Source organism: Vicia villosa, linkage group LG1, assembly GCF_029867415.1.
Source record: "Vicia villosa cultivar HV-30 ecotype Madison, WI linkage group LG1, Vvil1.0, whole genome shotgun sequence".
Taxonomy (NCBI): domain Eukaryota; kingdom Viridiplantae; phylum Streptophyta; class Magnoliopsida; order Fabales; family Fabaceae; genus Vicia; species Vicia villosa.
Genome location: NC_081180.1, coordinates 170,509,890 through 170,528,093, shown reverse-complemented (window position 1 = coordinate 170,528,093; position 18,204 = coordinate 170,509,890). Strand labels below are relative to the sequence as shown.

The 18,204-nt window shown below is 38.9% G+C and overlaps 1 non-coding gene across 1 annotated transcript; it reads right to left on the bottom strand.

Annotated features, from left to right (window-relative positions):
* Window positions 1-208: 208 nt before the first annotated feature.
* On the bottom strand, window positions 209-315 carry LOC131645316 (small nucleolar RNA R71). The gene has a single exon (XR_009296945.1). It is a non-coding gene; the product is annotated as a small nucleolar RNA R71 (small nucleolar RNA).
* Between the last annotated feature and the right edge of the window lie 17,889 nt (window positions 316-18,204).

The window sequence follows — 18,204 nt, the reverse complement described above, 5'->3', positions numbered from 1 at the left end:
TCTCCATTTATCCGTGTTCGTGCAATACGCCGACACTATCAAAGCCAACAACGTTAGTTCCGAAGCTATTCGATTACGCCTTTTCCCTTTCTCTTTGAGAGATAGAGCGAGAGCGTGGCTTCAATCCCTGCCTTCCAATTCCATAACTACGTGGGACGAATTGAAAAGAGTATTCTTAGCGAGATACTTTCCGCCTAGCAAAACTGCTATGCTCAGAGGTCAAATCAACGGATTTACCCAGAAAGATAACGAATCGCTCTTCGAAGCTTGGGAACGTTACAAGGACATGCTTAGAATATGCCCTCATCATGGACTCGAACCATGGCTGATCATCCATACTTTCTATGGTGGTCTCTTATATAACACTAAAATGACTATAGATGCCGCTGCTGGCGGAGCATTAATGGACAAACCCCATGATGAAGCATACAAACTCATAGAGAACATGGCACAAAACCATTACCAATGGGGTGGAGAACGAGCCGCTCTAGAGAAAGCCCAAACCAAAGGAGGAATGTACGAAATAAGTGGTATAGACCGCGTTAACGCTAAAGTAGACGCTTTAACTCAAAAGATCGAAAACTTAACCATCACTCCTTCAGCCACCGCTGCCGCTGTAACACCTAACTGCGAGATTTGTGGATTGACTGGACATGTAGTTGCTGAATGCCAACTCTTGACTGGAGTCCCATCTAATCAAGTAAACTACGCTCAAGGAAACCCTTATTCTAACACGTACAACCCTGGATGGAAAAACCATCCGAACTTTTCTTATAAGAACAACAATGCGTTGTACGGGCCTGGACAAGCACCTGCTGTACCACCTGGCTACCAAAAAGCGCCTGTAGCTGCTCAAAACACCCCTAGGAAGTCAAATCTAGAAATCATGATGGAAAACTTCATAGCTTCCCAACAACAAACCAATAAGGACTTCCTGAATCAAAACATCCACAATAGCGAGCAACTAAAACAACTATCGAACAAAGTAGATGCTTTAGCTACGCATAACAAAATGTTAGAAACTCAAATCTCACAAGTAGCTCAACAACAAGCACCTACTGCTGCCCCTGCTGGCACGTTTCCTGCTCAACCTCAACCCAATCCTAAAGGACATGCGAATGCGATAACACTACGAAGTGGAACGAATTACGATGGACCCATAGATCCTAGAACTCAAAACGTACCCATGTCACAACAAGAGCCAAAGGAAACCCAAAAGAAAACAACTGACGAACAAACTGCTAAGACTGATGAGAACAATAACGAAGTGGAACCCGAAAAAGAGAAACCTTATGTTCCACCACCGCCTTATAAGCCACCAATTCCTTACCCTCAGAGATTAGCTAAATCAAAAACCGAAGCGCAATTTAGAAGATTTGTAGAACTTCTGAAGCAATTAAACATAACCATACCGTTCACAGAAGCCATAACTGAGATGCCTTCGTACGCTAAGTTCTTAAAAGAAATCTTATCAAACAAAAAGAAACTCGAGGATAACGAAACTATAACGCTTACCGCTGAATGTAGCGCTATCATCCAAAATAACATGCCTCCAAAACTGAAGGACCCTGGTAGTTTCTCTATACCCTGCGTAATTGGAAAAACCATCATAGAGAAAGCCTTGTGCGACTTGGGAGCTAGTGTTAGCTTGATGCCTCTTTCGACCTGTAAGAAACTCAATCTAGGTGAGCTTAAAGCAACAAGAATGTCTCTTCAACTAGCTGACCGTTCAGTTAAGTACCCTGTAGGAATGTTAGAGAATATCCCTATTCGTGTAGGTCAATTCTACATCCCAACTGACTTCATCATTATGGATATCCAAGAAGATTCTAACATCCCGATCATATTAGGAAGACCATTTTTAGCAACCGCTGGTGCAATTATAGATGTAAAGCGAGGAAAGCTTACTTTCGAAGTAGGAGAAGAGAAAATATAATTTATCCTTTCCCAATTCCTAAAAGCACCTTCTATAATTGACACATGCTGCTCTGCTGACATAATCGACGAGTGTGTCAAGGAAATAAAATCCGAACCAAATAAGGAAACCGAAATCCTAAGAATTCCTATGCCGCCAATTCTTGAAGACGACAACTGGCGTGAGGAATATCAAGATAACCACCTGAGTGAATGCTTAGCTTTAACTCCCGATCCTATACCTGGACCTAAGAAATCTGCTATAGAGCTGAAGACACTTCCTACCGATCTTAGATACGAATTTTTAGACGAAGAACTAAACCGACCAGTTATAGTGAACGCCAACTTAGGACGAACCGAGACTGAAAAATTACTTAATGTCCTAAGAAAATACCCTACCGCTTTAGGATATAACATATCAGATCTGAAAGGTATAAGCCCTTCTCTGTGTATGCACCGCATTATGCTCGAAGACGATAGTAAAACCTCTAGGGAACATCAAAGGCGAATAAATCCTATTATGAGCGATGTGGTTAAAAAGGAAATCCAAAAACTACTAGAAGCTGGAATAATATATCCTATATCCGATAGTAAATGGGTTAGCCCTGTTCACGTCGTACCAAAGAAAGGAGGAGTCACTGTAATCACTAATGCAAAAGGAGAATCTGTAGCACAACGTACCCAAACTGGATGGAGAATGTGCATTGACTATAGGAAGCTAAACAAAGCTACCCGAAAAGACCATTTCCCTTTACCTTTCATAGATCAAATGCTCGAACGCCTAGCTAAACACTCGCATTTTTGTTATCTGGATGGATACTCCGGATTTTTCCAAATTCCTATCCACCCTGACGACCAAGAGAAGACCACATTTACCTGTCCGTATGGTACATTCGCTTATAGACGAATGTCTTTTGGACTCTGCAATGCACCCGCGACCTTCCAAAGATGCATGATGGCAATATTTGCCGACTTCCTAGATGGAATAATGGAGGTCTTTATGGACGACTTCTCTGTCTGTGGAGGAAGTTTTGAAACATGTTTAGAAAACCTTGAAATGGTGCTTAAACGATGCGTAAGCGTAAACCTAGTCCTTAATTGGGAAAAATGTCATTTCATGGTTCGACAAGGAATTGTACTTGGACACATCGTATCCGATAGAGGAATCGAAGTTGATAAAGCAAAAATCGAAATTATCGAAAACCTTCAACCTCCCAAAACCGTTAGAGAAATAAGAAGTTTTCTGGGACACGCTGGTTTTTACCGACGCTTCATTAAGGATTTCTCTAAAATAACCAAACCCTTAACTGAATTACTTATGAAAGACGCCGAATTTATTTTCACCGATAAATGCACTGAAGCATTTCAAACGCTTAAACGAGCATTAATCTCTGCGCCAATTATGCAACCTCCCGACTGGAATGAGCCTTTCGAAATAATGTGTGACGCAAGTGATTATGCTGTAGGAGCCGTTCTAGGACAAAGAAAGGATAAGAAACTACACGTCATATATTATGCGAGTAGAACCCTAGACGAAGCTCAGATGAATTATGCCACGACAGAAAAAGAACTATTAGCTGTCGTATTTGCATTAGACAAATTCTGTTCTTACCTGGTAGGAGCCAAAATAATCATATACACTGACCACGCCGCCATTAGGTACCTCCTAACCAAAAAGGACGCTAAACCAAGACTTTTGAGATGGATCTTGTTACTGCAAGAATTCGACCTGGAAATTAAAGATAAGAAGGGCACTGAAAATGTCGTAGCAGATCACCTCTCTCGATTGGAAAATCTGAAACCCGAACAAGTACAAATTGACGATGATTTCCCTTATGAAAGACTCATCGCCCAATTAGAAGCAAATGAATTCGAACCGTACCGTCCAAACTCTGAAACCAACAAATTAGCAGAAATAGCTTTAGCCCGATCTGACGCACCTTGGTATGCAGATTTCGTAAACTACCTAGCTGCTGGTGTGCTTCCTCCTGATCTAAGTTACCAACAGAAGAAGAAATTCTTCCATGACCTAAAACATTACTATTGGGACGACCCACTCCTGTTTAAAAGAGGCCCCGATGGAATCTTTAGACGTTGTGTACCCGAGGAAGAGATAAGAAGCATAATAACACACTGCCATTCTGCACCGTGTGGAGGACACCATAGCACATCTAGAACCTGCGCCAAAATCCTTCAGTCTGGACTTTTCTGGCCTAACCTGTGGAAAGACGTTTATTTTGCTGTACTAAGCTGTGATAGATGCCAACGAACTGGAAACATTTCAAGACGCGATGAAATGCCCCAAAAAGGCATTCTAGAAGTAGAAATATTTGACGTCTGGGGAATAGACTTCATGGGACCGTTTCCGTCGTCGTTTGGAAATCAATATATACTCGTAGCCGTCGATTACGTTTCAAAATGGATAGAAGCTATTGCTTCTCCTACAAACGATACACGAGTAGTTATCAAACTTTTCAAAAACGTCATTTTTCCTAGGTTCGGTGTGCCAAGATTGGTAATTAGCGATGGTGGTTCCCATTTCATTTCAAGAATACTTGAGAAACTCCTTCGAAAATATGGAGTGAATCATCGAATAGCCACACCATACCATCCACAAACAAGCGGTCAAGTAGAAGTATCTAACCGCGAAATAAAACAAATATTGGAGAAAACTGTTGCTATATCTAGGAAAGATTGGTCAACCAAGCTAAATGAAGCTTTATGGGCTTATAGAACAGCTTTCAAAACTCCAATAGGAACTACCCCATTCAAACTCGTTTATGGAAAATCATGCCACCTACCGGTAGAGTTAGAACATAAAGCCTATTGGGCCATTAAGAACTTAAACCTAAACTACACCGCCGCTGGTGAGAAACGACTTCTAGACATAAACGAATTAGAAGAACTTAGACAAGACGCTTACGAAAACGCCAAAATCTATAAAGAGCGAACGAAAAAATGGCACGACAAGCGTATATCTAGGAAAAATTTTAACATAGGCGATAAAGTACTTTTATTTAATTCTAGACTAAAATTATTTCCTGGTAAGTTACGATCTAGATGGTCTGGCCCTTTCGAAATAACTAACATATTTCCAAGTGGAGCGATAGAAATCAAAGGAGAAACCGTCAAACCTTTTGTCGTAAATGGGCAACGTCTTAAGTATTACCATCATCTCGAATACGATGAAAACATCGAAGTTTTTAAACTTGACGAACTGCCCGCTCTTTCGAAAAAATAGTTTTCTATTTTAAAATCGTCGAGCTTACGACATTAAACAAAGCGCTTGGTGGGAGACAACCCACATTTATTTATTCTTTTTATTTTTATTTTATTTTATTTTTTAAAATTTTAATCTTTAATTTTCATTTAACTATTCTATTTTTAATTATTCTAGATTTTAATTTTCTTATTTTTTTCATACATCTTATAATAATTATTATAATTATAGCTGCTATCTTAATTCGAGAAAATACTTCCTTTTTATAATTATAATTATTATTATAACTTGTTTTATTTAATTTTATTTTTTTTTAAAAATGAACACTAGCCTAGTTCTAACTTAATCTTAATATTTTCAACTTCTAGGTTTTTCATTTAACTACTAACTACGATGCAAGAAGTTGATAATATGGAAGTTGTGTTCCGTGGTAGAGGATAAGAAGCAAGATTTAACAAGCTGGCTGGAAGACACATGGATTTGACTTGCTATCCTCACCAACCAACTATGGTGAAACTTGGTATCGAAGAAAGCATCCTATACCTGCTTAACCAAATTGGTTGGACTGGTTCTCACTTGTTCCGCAAGTTTAGTGTGGTGGTCGTTTTCTTTACCTCCCCGTTTCACTTGGGAGGACGGCACGCTAAACCCTTCACGCGAAATTTGGAAGGAGAATGTGCCCGTGGTGGGATGAATTTTATTTCAGTTCTTCCTACGATATCACACGAACTTTCTTATTTGTCCTACGAGTAGGAAAGGGAAAAAAAGATCTCAACTAAACCCTAGGAGTTTGCTAAGTGTGGGGATTTACACCTAGACTAGAAATTCTGGAGTCCGGGAGGTCGGTTATACATAGGGAAGTGTTTAAACACCCTACATATCTGTAGTACTCTACAGGAACCTTCTCTGTGTCATTGTGTTTGTGTTTATTGCTATGATTGGGAAAGTTTCTCCTTTGTATTAGGAGAGGGAATTGAATTGATTTTAAAAGACAGACAGACAGACAAACTGACTATTTTTGGTATTTTATTAGCTCGCTGAGATTCCTTGTGAACCTCATGCCTACATATCCCTAGTGGAAGTCAGAGCTTAATGTAGTTCGGGGAACTAACTAGGGAAATTAATTATTTTTGGTGCCTTGCTTGAAGCTCAAGGTTGAAGCTTGGAATTAAATCTCTGTTTACAGTAAAGAGACATGAAATTATCTCTACAGAGAGGTATTTGTACTATTCTACCACAAACATTTAAAGGAGTGACAGAATAACTGAATTCATTTCATTCAAGAGGGGGACCTTACTTGTGTATGTGCAAGTATACCAGTCAAATGCCTCTTAAATGAAAGAAAGATGCTCATCCAAATTAGGGAAAGTTACCACATGTCTGGGTTTTACTGCCAGCTCATGCCTTTCAAAATCCTAAATGGGAGACTTGATTAAAATTGAAATGAAATGTTTGTTTGAATGTGGTAGAGTAGTAAAAATATCTCTCTATGGAGATAAGCTATGTCTATCTACTGTATAAAAGATTTGACTTTTAGCTGGCTTGTATGAGGCCCAAGCTTGAGGCTTTTTGATTGATTAATTAATATTATTGACTCTGGGAGATGACTCCACTGGGAATTAATTACAGGGTATTTTTGTGTTCTGTACAAAGCCCAGAATTGAGGCTGACTCTACTTAGGGAGACTCTATTTGTGTGCCTTGTACAAAGCCCAAGGTTGTGGCTAACTGTTGAGGATAATTGAATGACTCTATTTTATGTGCCTTGTACAAAGCCCAAGGTTGTGGCTAACTCTAGCTAGGGGAAAACATTATTTTCTGCCTTGTACAAAGCCCAAGGTTGTGGCGGACTCTTAAAATGAATTAAGTATTGATGACTATATGGGGAAAGATCCTAAGTGTTAGGAATCTTTGACACATGAAAGATATGGTTTATCTGCCTTGTACAAAGCCCAAGGTTGTGGCTACTGAGTGATGAAGAACTCACTGAGGAGACTCTATTATCTGCCTTGTACAATGCCCAAGGTTGAGGCTGACTCTTGACAGGGGAGTTTTATTGTTTGGGTGCCTTGTATGAAGCCCAAGGTTGAGGCTAACTGTTTTTGTTGGTTTTGACTCTACTGAGGAGGTTTTATTTATTAAAAGACTGTTTTTCTTTGGAAGCTAACCCTTTCCAGGGATTTTGACTCAGCTGGTGAATTTGTCTGTTAAAAGACTGACTTTTATCATGTTTTTTGGAGGCTGACCCTTTCCAGGGATTCTGACTCTTTTGGGGAAATTATCTCCTAAGAGAATGAAATTATTTATTAATTAATTTTGGAGGCTAACCCTTTCCAGGGGTTTTTAAAATGGAGGAATGTGTGGAAGCTAACCCTTTCCAGGGATTTTGACATTTTTAGACAGATGTTGGAGGCTAACCCTTTCCAGGGGTTTTGACATTTTTTAGACAGATGTTGGAGGCTAACCCTTTCCAGGGGTTTTTTATTAAAATGGATGGCAGAAAGATTATCTAGTGAGACTTCTTGTTTAAAGCCCAAGATGAAGGCTGACTCAATGCTGAGGAGGATCAAACATGGATCCTAGACTCTGCTAAGGAAGATTGATGAAGATAAGGGTGACAGAGACTGTCCATGTCTCTCATTCCAAAAAGTGTACTCAATGCAAAATTGAGACAAACTTAGCTTGTTTAAAGTCTGGTTTAAATTGGAAGAAACTCACCAGGGTAGGCTAAAAGGTGACTAAAGACCTGTTCCTATATTTATAAGAAACCTGATGGGTCCTTGTATACAAGCTCAAGAGGAAGCTGGAAATGCTTTTAAGAAGCCTGTGGGTCCTTGTACAAAGCCCAAGAGGAGGCTAATCGAGGGTCCTTGTTATAGCACAAGAGAAAGCTTATGTAGTTTTGAACTTATTTTGGCTCTAAGCAAATGGGTAAGAGGTTTCACCGGGAATAATTCCTCTTTGGGTGGATGTATCCTATATTTTTGGATTCTAAGGTTTTTGCCAAGATGTTTCACCGGGAATAATTCATCTTGGGGGTTTGAACTACAGATCTCTAATTAGGAAAGAGCCTTCACCGGGAAGACATTCTCAATCCTAGGTCATATTCCTATAATATATATATAGTTTAACTGTCCTAAGGTTTATACTCAAACGCAGTTCTAAACTAATATATGCACAGTTTATATTTGACAGTAATTTAAACAAAGACTGTAAATTGAAAGCTTGTAAAGCCTAACCTGGATGGAGTGGAGGCCATTGAAGAAGTATGTACAGAGCCTCAACAGTATTTTTGTTGTTTTGTTGATAACAGTTGAATATTTATGATAAACAGTTAATGGTTTTTGAAAACAGAAGAAGTGAAGATGGACAAAGGTCACATAGGTATCTGAAGAGTTTCACCGGGAATAATGCCCTTCAAATACCAGAAGAATGTTTTGAAAACAGAAAGAAGATTTTGAAAATACAGTTTTGAAAACAAGCTAAGAAGAGAAGGTTTTTGGGACTTACACTCTATTAGAGGCCCAGTACTTTGCAGTACTGGTGTAAAAGCAATTTTAAAAAAAAAAAATGATCTGGAATGATACAAGTTTTTGTTGTTTGAAAACCTTAATCATCCGTTTAATCGGAGACTGATAACAGCTTTGAAAATTGACAAAAGTCAACTTAATTAAGATAAAAATAAAGATTTTTACTTAATTAAGACCTAAACAATTAGGGTTTTATCATAAAATTATTCACAAAGTAATTAGGTTAAAACAAAATGAAAATATATATATATATATATATAAGTATTTAAGAAAACATTTAAACATACTATTTTAAACCTAATTAAAATACATGAAATAAATAATAATTTTTATAATTTTTTGATTATTCACAAAGTAGGTATATTAAATAGCAAGTGTGTGAAAAATGAAGTGAAAATGATTTAATTTGATAAGTTTATTAATTGTGTGAAGTTTGTAAAAAAAGAGAAATGAAAATGGGTGCTAAAAAATTGGTTTGGCCCTAGAGAGGTTCGAACCCACGCCCTTCATGATCACATTTCAAAACTTAACCAACTGAGCTGCGCGCGCAGCTTGTTAACTATATACACTCAATATATTATATTTTCAGATAAGCCAGGAAATTCAAATTTTACGCGCGCCATGTTCATCTTCTTCCTCGAGCTTCAGATTTTCAAATTCCTAACTCTCTGGTTTCTCAACTAAATGGCATGATGTAAACATCAATCTCACTCGTTTTTGGATAAGGAACATGATTATGGGCTCAGAATTCATTTATTCTAAGTGTAACTAACGAATTTCATCATGAACACGAAGAACACATAAACCCTAATTTTAAAATTAAATGATGCACAAGATGAATAAATGAACGATGATAGAGGGTTTTCAATCCTCTGATGATGCTAAACAAGATAGAATCGAGCTTTAACACTAAGAGTACTTAAATTAAAGAGGTGGAGTTCAGAAACTTACCTCTGAAAATGGAGGTCGTGAGGATGATTGAGAGCACCTGGGCTTGAATGAATGATCTCAATAGCTTCCCTGAGACTCAGTGATGCTAACTGGATGTTTATTATAGCCTGAATCCTTCTGAATTGTTCTATGGACCTCCCTCGATTTCAGCTTCAAGTGAACATGGAGGGTGTTGAATTTAGAGTTACAGATGGGCTGCAGCCATCTGGTTAGCTTCACTATGACCTGAGGAGTGTGCCTGGATGATTGGCTTGGCTCAGAACCTCCTGAATTACTCCATGGACCTCCAACTGCAAATGCTCCAAAGTGAGAGCAACAATGGTGTTCCTCCACTTACAGAAGTGATCCAGGTGCTTGGATCACCTCAAATGACCTCCCTTGAGATGTTAGAATGCTCACTTCCCAAAGATAAGCTCTGGTTTGAAGAAATCGATTCTTCTTGCCAAAGAACTTTGAAAAACAATGAACAAAAGAAGAGAAAGAGAAAGCAAGTAATATGGTTGCTTTGGTGTGTTTTTTGAATGAGGAATGCATCTGTATTTATAGGCAAATGGATCAGTATAGCTGCAGAGGAGTGAGCTTCCTTAGTGAAGTTGATTTGGTTTCTTAGCCATGAAGGAAATTTGCAAATATCTCTTATGCAATGATGAGAATTTTGATTCCATTTGATCAATCTCCTAGCCCTCGATTTTGCTTGATCTTAGGGGACAATTCTGAGCCAGAAATGAGCTCTAATTGGTTGGTGAGAAGATTCCTTGGGTGATTCATCAATTTGCCATAAATTCACAAATGTAATCATTACATAATCACATGTTCTTGTTTTTAGAATCTTCTTCAATTCTTATGGCATGGTGAAAATGAATGCATGGCATGTTTGCAGATGTATTATGGGTCATGTAGCATCTGCATTTGAGGTCATGTGCACAAAATTTCAAAGTTCCAAAATGATGCATGACCTATAATTTTACTTCATGAGGCCAACTTTGAACAAGCATAACTCTTAGCTCAAATTGAATTTTGAGAAGGTTGAACACAATTTGGAAAGCCCTAAACATCTACTTTAAATCATTAGTTTATGTCTTCTTCAGAATCCTTTGGGAAATTTGTGAAAAATGAGGCCAAAGTTGGAAGAAAACTAGGTTAAAACACTTAGAAAAATTTCTAAGTGTTTATGACCTAAACTTCAAAATTTCCAAAACTTCATAAATGGTTGATCTTTTGAAAAAAGTTCCCTTGTAAGATGTTGTTTTATTTGGCAAGATCTACAACTTTCATGTTGGAAGTTTTTTGAGTTGTGTAGGTGAAATTTTGAGATCTCACCATGCCTTCAAAAACCCTAATTCCCGACTTTTCGCTCCTTGATGAATTTCTTTGAATTTCTTTGGCCAAATGACTTTGACATCCATATATTGATGATATTGATCTTTGAAAGTCATTTTTTGACCAAAAACCTTAAAAGTCAATGATGATCCTTCACAGTTGACTTTTTCCTGACAAAGTGAATTTTTGGGCTTTTGTGTAGAAATAAGATCTTCTCCCCAAATGGATGATATAAATGGATTATATGGAGGTAGTAGAGATCCTTGAATCATGTCTTGAGTTTTGGATTCATGCCCTGATCAGAAGTCAACTATCTTGGTGAATTAGGTCAAAACCCTAATTTGTCGACCATGTGAAAGTAATGACTGTAGACTTTGAATTGAAGTGTGATGTCCAGTAGACCTTGTAATATGAGTTATTTGAAGATGATTGATGTCTTTGAATGACCCTCTGAGGTTTTTTAGGGTTTCCCAAATGTGATCCCTGATTTCAGTCCTTGATAGGCTCAAAACCCTAGTCTGGTGACCTGAGTAAACCTGTATTCATATGACTGGATGTCTAATCAATCATAGATGAGAAAAGTGAAGTTTTTGAGCCCCATGATTGTATTAGAGACTAGTCTTTGTATTGATTGATCCTTTGCCTGAGCTTTCTTGTCTTTGAGCATCCTCGATTAGGTACCAGATGGAGAAATGACTGCTCTGGGTACTTGTCTTGACCTGATGAAAAATCCTGAAGATATGTCATCTCAGGGGGGGGTCAAAAATTAGGGTATGACATTTAGCACTTACCGGAAGCTCACTCTGGAATTCTTGAGCTCCCTGACCTATCTTCCAAACTGTGGACAAGGGCTGAGAAAAGGAGTTATTCTCTTTAGACTCTTTGGTATGGAGTTTAATTTCTGCATCCGAGAATTTGCTGAAATGTTAGAACTACCTCATGGACCTGATGCATACGCCAAAGTAGCTGAAGAAAATCTTCCATACTGGGAGTTGGAAAAATACTGGGGCAAGATCACTGGAAACGACAACCCTGAAGAGAATGAATTTCAATCTGAGAACATCCACAATCCTGCTTTCCGCTACTTTCACAAGATCCTTGCTCACTACATTTTTGGAAAGCCTGATAATGTCACTGAAGTTACTAGAGAAGAGTTGTTCATCATGTTTTGTACATCTCAGAATCGCCCGGTCAATGCCATCGCATTCATGCTAACAAACTTCGAGCGCATCACGCAAGACGAAGTTTCACCCATTAGGATCGGCGGATTTGTCACTATGATTGCTAATGCCATAGGAATGAGAGTACCTTTGCTTAGATTGACACCTTATGGTACCCATACCTCTATGGACATCAATTTCTGCTTTAATCGAGGTATCATCGGTAACCTTGGACCTGATCGGTTTGAATTGCTCATTGATAACAAAGTTTGGTATCAGTTCACCTTACCAAATCCTAGGACGAGTGTGCACAACCCTGCCAACTGGCTTTACTATGGTCAGATTCCTGAGAGAGAACCCTCACCTGAAACCCCTCAAGCTTATGAACATTTTGATGAGGAAATGCCTGCATCTGAGTCTGAACCTGAAACACCTCCTGGTTACTATGAACCTCTTCCTGAAGATGAACCCATTCCTGATTACGAACCTCTTCCTGTTGATGAACCTATATCTGAGTATGAACCTGAAACTCGTTCTGAAGATTCCGTTGATGATTACACTGTTGATATGACTGATGTCGAGCTCGAGCAACAACAACCCGCTACATCTACCGCATCGGTGAATCAAAGAATGCCTAATCTGAATACGCACGAGCAAGCCATCACTGCGCTACAACAAGATGTACAACATGTGCGCAACGAGCTACACACTTTGCAAATGCAGTTCTTCGATTTTATCGACACCGTAAATGCTCAGTTCGACGAAGTTTTCAAACACATTCAGTCTAATGAGCACAACAATAGACGTGGCTAGATGTTACCGTATTAGACTATTAGATTTTATTTCTAGTTTTAGCAATTTCTATTCCTAGTTTAGATTTTCATTTTTTCTGCACTTTTACTTTCTGCTTCTGTTAACACTCAGTACTGGTTTAATATTAAATGCAAAATTCTTTTGATTACTGCTACTGTGTTATGTTACACTGCTATTGACTGCTATATATACTTGCCTAGTTATCATTTTTGCTGTTAATAGTATTAAAGTTCGACACTATTATGAACTGATGGACAATATTAATGGTATCTGTCAGCACTGTCTGGTCACTTGCATGCGTGACCCACCTGCCTGCAACAGGAGACGCCCGTCTCCATCTGTGTGGGACCAGCTGACACGAAACAGGGGACAGGAGACGCACGTCTCCATGCTCTGCCCCAGCAGACTGGCTGCCTGAGACGCACGTCTCCCAAGGCCAGCAGTCTGTTTGACCACGCAGACCATTTCTCTTTCCCTCTTGAATTTTGAATTTGAATTTCAAAATTCACTCTTCCTCATTCTTCCCCTATTTATTCCATTTAAACTCCATAAACCTCATTCATCCTTCATCATTCACCTCTTAAACTCCATTCATTTCCCACTTCTCTATTCTATTCAAACTTCAAACACCACCATTAATCCATTTTAATTTTCCATTAACCACACCATTTTCAAACCTCACTATAAAACCACACCACCGCCACTCTTCTTCTTCACAACTTTCATACCTTTCTCTATTTTTCTACACTACATTTCTATTTTTTCATTTCCATACTCACCATGCCTCCACGTTCATTAATCCGTAGTGAGCGTCCCGAGCGACCACCTCCCGACCTTTCAAACATTATCTTCCGAGATGATGACAATGATGCTCAACGAACAAAATATGTCGCCTTCTACGAACGTTCGGTTGTTCCCACAAAATTTGTGAACACCGAGTGTCTAGAAACTTTGGGTCTCATTGATGGTGTTACCCGTTTGCTCACCAAATCTAGCCTCCACCATCTTTGTACCGAACCCGTACCTACTTATGAGCCGCTCGTCTTAGAATTTTTGAGTTCTTTCAACTACGACACTCCCTCTAATCAACCACTCTCAACCGGTAGCATCCAATTCCGGATGTTCAACCGTGAATATGCTCTAGATCAAGATGTCGTAGCTTCATATTTGCATTTTAATCATGCACCAATTGCTCACCGCTCAATCTTTCAAGAACTCAATGGTCGATCTTGGGAGGAACTCGCTTTTGAATTTTGGTTTCATCTCACTGGAGAAAATCCTACCGGTTGGAGAGCTCTCCATGCTTCTCACATTCAAAACCCCGCTATACGTTATTTTCAACGTGTCTTGGGGCATACTATTTTTGCGAGATCCAACAACCACAAGGTAAACCAAAATGAATTATTTTTCCTTTACTGTGCGCTTAACAATATCCGTTTCAATGCCGCACCGTTTATGTTCCAACACATCCAAGGTTTAGTCAACGCCCCCGCTACAAATCCATTCTTGCTTGGAGGCATTATTACTACCTTGGCCTGTGCTTTAGGTCTTGGTGACGAGCTCCTCTCACTCTCACATCTCATGAAGCCCGCTCAGTCACTCGATCTCACCTACTGCCGTGACTCCTACTTGGTTTCACCCCGCCATGATGGCCGATACACTTTGGTCGTCAACAAAGTTCCTATTCCTTATGTCATCCTTCCATGCCCTGAAAGAATCAACATCCGTTATGTTCAACGTTGGAGGCTTATTGAAGACAACCCTCAAGAAGACCAACAAGAACATCCTAATGAACCTATGGATGCAAATGAAGAAGAACTCAACCAAGGGCAAGCTGATGTCAACCAACCTCCTCCAAACAACCCTCCGCCTATCACTCTTGAAGCCATGTATGCTGCTATTCAACGCCAAGATCAACTCGTTCAAGCTATGCAGACAAACCAAACTGAAACAATTAGGCTCATCCGAGAGATGCAACAGGAGCACCGTGACTATGCTATTAGGAACGAAAGTCAATACGCTGAAATTGCTACATATTTGCATGATCTTGACATTCGTGTGAATGACTCTCCTCCTGATAGACGTCGCCGTGTTCGTACAAGAGGCGCGAGCAGTTCTCGAAACCGCAACAATGAGGAGTAGTTCTTATGCACTGAGGACATTGCATCATCTAAGTCTGGGGGAGTCGTATTATTTCTATTTCCTTTAGTTTTATTTTTCCCTTCAGTTATTTCCCTTCCTTGTAATGCTTTTCTAATTCAATAAAAGAATATTTATGGAATTTAAGTCTTATATGTATAATTCCGTAGTTATTTCAATTTCTTCCATTTTCTTGAGCCATAACAAAAATTTTGCTCCTAAACGATAAACGCAAACCCCACACGTTCGAGAAATACGAAGCTACTCAAACACTCAACGCATTATAACTGAATATAGTCAATATCCTTATTGTCCCAACACTCTAAAACCCCCGAGTATGCGTAACCGATTTGAATACCCGTTATACCAAAACCATCGACTTTAAGTTTTGAAATAACCCTTAGTAGTTTATTCTAGCAGTCGGCACCGTCTTAGATACAAACTACGCAGAGAGTCGATGAATATAAGTGTATGATCCTCATAATAATAATTATGTGCTTAACCGTAAGAAGAAATGTGCCTACTAAGTAAGGTGATCCTCACAAGATCATTTAACCTAACGGTCGCAAATCTCAAATACAAAGAATTTAAAAAACTCACTGTCGATTGGTTCAGAAGTCATCTGGTACTGAACTTGGTAGGAAGGACTATTGTCCGATTCCCCACAATCTACAAGTGAGTGCTAAGGAGTATACCACATATTGTGCCAGAACTCCATGAGAAGGATCATAGTCACTAACCGACTACTCTGCTATGTGCGTGTCAAGATAATGGGCTTAATGTGATTGCGCGCGAATGAAAAGGGTGAAACATGATGAAGAGTCAAAAAGGTCGAGCTATAATGGCATGATTCGGATTGGTATGCATACTGGGAGTTGTTTAGTGTTGTTACTATAAGTTTATTGCTAGAATCATTATCATTATTTTCAAATAAGAACACTGTGTAGCTGAGTATGACCGAACGACGTGGTGGAAGTGTGTTTCATTTATCTTTATCTTATTTTGCTTGAGGACAAGCAAAGGTTCAAGTCTGGGGGAATTTGATAACACGATTTTATATCGTATATTTAGCTTAAAATCCATAGATATTTATAGCATTTTCCATTTATTACGTTAATTTATTATGATATTACGCGTGTATTTGCTGTGTTTCAGGTTTTACACTCTTATTATGCCGAATTGTGAAAAAGAGAAGAAATGGAGCCAAAACGACCCTTATCTATGCCTAAAAGACGTAAATTGGGTGCTGAAGTAAAAAGGGAGTGCAATTAAGGGCCAAGTGTGCTGAAAGAGACCCAAAGACCCAATGAAGCAATCCAGCCCACGAAGGAAAGCAGCCCAAGCCACACAAGTAAGCAGAGACGCACATCTCTGCCACCTCAGCAAAAGGGAGACGCACGTCTCCACCTCCCTAAAGATTCTCCACTTGAGACGCACGTCTCAAGTCACGCGCCCAGTCTCCCTGAAGAACCGGAGACGCACGTCTCCAAGCCAGTCTGTTGGAAGCTCCACTTTTCACGCAACGTCACTTCAAAGCGTCCCCTATAAATAGAAGCAGTCACTTCAGTCCAAACGGTCCGATTTCCTGCCAACGAAGTGCTGCCGAAATTGTACCGCGAACTGCTTTTCTTTATTCTGCTTTCATTCAACCGTTTATTTTCTCACAACGATTTCTACACTGGAAATTGTTGTGAACTTTTCGTAGATCTAGCCTTACGTTAGATTTATTGTTTTATTTCCTTGTTTTTATTTTCTGCCATTTAAATTCCGAAGAACGATCCAGCCAACCTGTGGTGGAAGTTCGAGTACTTCAAGATTCAATTCAATTCAGATTTATTTAATTCAGGTTTTTTATTTACCGCCTTATTTATATTTGTTTGCATGATATATTATATGCCTTTTAATATGCTTATTATTATGAACCGAACCGATTTATGCATGTTTAATCGTATTAATATGTCTGGCTAAATTACTAAAGGTGTCGGTATGTAAAGTAAGTTAACCGTAGGGATCCGAAATAAATTGGCTTAATTATGTTCTATTAATTATCACTTATTTTTGGTTTGTATGTCTAATTTAATTAGTAAGTCTTAAAACCAATAGAGCGAAAGTTTGAGGGGTTAGGACGGTCAAAGGTTAAAATCAATAGAGCGAAAGTTTGAGATCTTTAACCAGATAGTAGGCATAGGACATTAGTTTTAAGGATGGCGAAAGCGTATTAAAACTGATTGGAACTTATTTATTTTCAAAAATTGTTTTTACACTCGAGCGGGATGGCGAAAGCGTACGTTAGGGTTATTAGCTTGCTCCGAGTCAACAGAGCGAAAGTTTGAGATTAGGAGATTTAAATAGATAACAACCTCGTAAAATAGGCATTTTATTAAGTACATTGTTTCCAAAAAGCTCTTCTAAAATCTAATGGGATGGCGAAAGCGTACATTAGGATTAGGATTAGGATAGTAGTCTGAATCAACAGAGCGAAAGTTTGAGACGAGGATTTTTAATCAATGGAATTAGTAAAGATTTTTAATTTAATTATGCAAAAGCCAATGGACCTTCGGATTACCTTTAGTTAGATGAAATACATACTGATACCTGTCTTTTATTATTACTCTTTATTTTCTCACAATCACTTTCCCTTAGGAACAATCGAAATTTTAGTACTCCTAGCTTTACATAGTAACCTTAGATAACGGTAGATCGATTCATAGTCCCTGTGGATTCGATATCTTTTAAAACTACACGACACGACTGTGCACTTGCAGTTATCCCGACTAATAGACACGCAAAGTCGCGATCATGGATATATTTGCATGAGGAGGAATGATGGTGTTAAGGGGTGTGGCTTCAAAGATAGGTTCAGAAGCTGGGGGTACAGAATCAAGAATAGGCGTAGTGCCTTTAGACTTGAGTGAAGAAGGAGGGGTGAGAACTTTGGTGGTTGGGGAGGTTTAGCAGGGGCTTTTTCTGGTTGAGTTTCTGGGTTAGATTCTATTGATATATTCTTTGAATTAAAAATAAAATCAGAATCAGGTTCATAAATTACATACCTGGACCTCGTTGCTTCTTCTTAGCAGGTCCTTCTGCAACTGTGTTTCTCTTCTTCTCCTTCTGTATCACCATCTTTTGCTTCCCTTTTAACTTTTCTTTCTCCTTTT